This window comes from Andrena cerasifolii, chromosome 1 (assembly GCF_050908995.1).
Source record: "Andrena cerasifolii isolate SP2316 chromosome 1, iyAndCera1_principal, whole genome shotgun sequence".
Lineage (NCBI taxonomy): Eukaryota > Metazoa > Arthropoda > Insecta > Hymenoptera > Andrenidae > Andrena > Andrena cerasifolii.
The window spans coordinates 538,202-541,241 of record NC_135118.1 but is presented as its reverse complement, the minus strand read 5'-3'; the positions used below and the strand labels follow the sequence as shown (position 1 = coordinate 541,241).

The following is a 3,040-nucleotide window of genomic DNA, read 5'->3' as shown; positions in this document are numbered from 1 at the left end:
TTCGATAATCAAATTCTAATAGTGCGGAAAAGTTGCCTACTTGGCCCAATAAAACGTGTAAAAAATTTCAGCTCGATCGGATAATTTCTTCTGTGTGCACCAAAGGCCTTAACTTTCAAAATTTTAGTACAAAACTTAAGAAAGTTGAACTTTCTTCAGCTGGTGGATTCTACCTTTTTTTTACCCAAGACTATATTTGCTGCGTAAATGATGCAAAGAAACATCCGTGGCTGATTTCGGAACGATATGAATGGCCTGTCGGCACTGTAAACTATTAAAAAATACAGCCCTTCGCTATAGGGTAGCGAACAAGGTTATCAGTCTTTATGGTAAGGCATCTATTCCTTCTGTTTCGTATACACGCATCGTACAACTAATCACAGAGTACCATAAAAAATACAGAAAGGTCATAAAGTACACTTACAAAGCCGGCGAAAGCTCAGCCTTACAGAAAAAAATTTATTGTTTCAAAGCAACTGCCAACTATTTTTTTGACATTGCCGCTTGCAAATGCCGTGATTTCCAGTCCTGTTCTTGTCAGAAGGATCGAAAGGTTCCTCAGAAGAAACAATCTTTTCTTCTTGACCAGCGAGGGGACCGAGTCGGTCGCATCGGAGGCGTTGACATTCCTGAAACAATAAAGCTTATAAACAGAACTAACCGTCATAAGAAAATACAAAATATATATGCGGGTGTACCTACGTCAGAAGATGAACCTTCCTCTTCCACTAGTCGACAACCTTTACTATGTTTATCTGAATCTGAAATTTCAGAAAGCGAATCGAGTGATTTTGACGACCCTTACTCAGCACCATCAAAGCCTTCTCAAATGAGAGTGAATTTGAAAGAGACGCCACTTACTAGTCAAAGGTATGGTGTCAGTGATAGAGCGACAGCGATGATAGCTACTTCAGTGCTTAAAGATGTTGATCTAGTATCTCCAGATGCCTCCGAACTAGTTACAGATCGAAGTAAAATAAGGCGGGAAAAGTATAAGATTCGGGAACAGGTGAAATTACAAGTGCAACAACATGCTACCCCACCTAGAGGACTGTACTTTGATGGTCGAAGAGACGACACACTCACTCAGGTCAAACAAGGAGCAAAGCTTTATCGACGCACTGTAAAAGAGAAGCACATTTCAATAATATCCGAACCTGGATCAAGGTACTTAGGACACGTAGTACCGAAATTAGGGAGTGCACGGAATATTTGCGATAGCATTTACGAATTGGTCTTGAGGGAAACAGATTTAAACGAGCTTGTAGTCGTAGGGTGTGATGGCACTGTTGTGAATACGGGAGCAAAAGGTGGTGTAATTAGGTGCCTTGAAAACAAGCTTGGTCGATCGCTTCATTGGATAATATGCCTTCTTCACTTTAACGAGCTTCCATTTCGAAGTCTCTTCGAGTTTATTGATGGAGGCACATCTGAGCCTATAGGTGTTCGACTTAAAAATGTTGAAAGCCTCCCAGTTGTTTCCTATAATGCCATTCAATGCTCTTTACCTGATGTGGGACCTGTAGATCTGAGTAAGGACCAGAAGTACTTGCTGGACATTTCTAAGGCAATTCAATCCGGCAGTTGCCCGCCTGACCTCAGCTGTCGTAACCCAGTTATCCTTAACCACGCTCGCTGGCTGACCTGTGCAAATAGAATACTACGTTTATACATATCCACTGAAAAACCAACGATAGAGCTGAAAGATATTGTCACGTACATACTTAAGGTTTATGTCCCGATGTGGTTTGCGATAAGATGCAACAGCTCTATTAAAGACGGGCCGAAGCACCTTTTCAATACCATTCAACAGTCACGGTACTTACCAAAAAAGTACTTACGCGTGGTTGATGCCACAATTGCCCGTAATGCTTTCTTCGCATCCCCGGAAAATGTTCTCATCTCCATGATGACGGATGAAAGGCGTGAAGTCCGTCTAGATGCGTTACGCAAAATTTTGCAAGCCTGAGAATTAGATGAAAGTGATGAACAAGTACTACCTCGTGCAGTTCCGGAAATCAACTTCTCCGCAGACGACTATTATAAAATAATCGATTGGTCCTCTGTCCGAATCACATCACCTCCAATTTTGAACAAAGTAACTAATCAGGAGCTATCAGAAAAATTGTTGAGCAACAGCTTGTTTCTAGACTGGGAATTTCTTAAGTATCCCTGCCACATCACTGCAGTCGAACGCATGGTGAAACTCGTGACCGAAGCATCCTGTCAAGTGTGCGGTAGCGATGCAAGGGATGGTTTCATTCGGTGTACGTTGTTATCCCGTCAGTCAATTCCAAAATTTGAAACGAAGAATCAGTTCTCGTTATAAAGTTTGTACACCAATAACAGCTATAACAAACGCAGTTTCTCATTCCGACAAATAAAAATATGGAAAAACATTATAACAAGCAATAAAATTATTTAAAAAATATATATATATAAAATACAAAAAACAACACAAAAACAAGGAGCCCGACGTACAGCTACCTCCACGTGGTGGGTTCTGGGTCGTATTTTCCGTTAGGAAAGTGAGCGAAGAGCTGTATTTTTTGATAGTTTACAGTGCCGACAGGCCATTCCTATCGTTCCGAAACCAGCCACGGATGTTTCTTTGCATCATTTACGCAGCAAATATAGTCCGGGGTAAAAAAAAAGGTAGAATTCACAAGCTGAAGAAAGTTCAACTTTCTTAAGTTTTGTACTAAAATTTTGAAAGTTAAGGCCTTTGGTGCACACAGAAGAAATTATCCGATCGAGCTGAAATTTTTTACACGTGAGGTGGTATGATGTGAAATAATATCGACTCCGACTTACCAAACACTCAATTTATTTTTTAATCAAAGAAAAACGACAATGTTACTGGATGATTCGCGTGTAGACGTCGGGGTGTTCCCGCAGGAACTGCCTAGATCCAACTGGCTCTCTTCACCGACCGTACCCTTGACCAGGGGTAGAAAAGGTGAAGGAAGGAAATAGAAAAAGAGAAAGACAGAAAACTGAAGAAAAACTGAGATGAAGATAAAAGAGAAAGCTACTCGAG

The 3,040-nt window shown here is 40.9% G+C and overlaps 1 long non-coding RNA gene across 1 annotated transcript; it reads right to left on the bottom strand.

The window, feature by feature from the left end:
• Positions 1–471: 471 nt before the first annotated feature.
• On the bottom strand, positions 472–1,410 carry LOC143370058 (uncharacterized). Its single transcript, XR_013085554.1, has 3 exons — positions 862–1,410; positions 703–761; positions 472–629 (listed from the first exon to the last, which is right to left on the bottom strand). It is a non-coding gene; the product is annotated as an uncharacterized LOC143370058 (long non-coding RNA).
• Between the last annotated feature and the right edge of the window lie 1,630 nt (positions 1,411–3,040).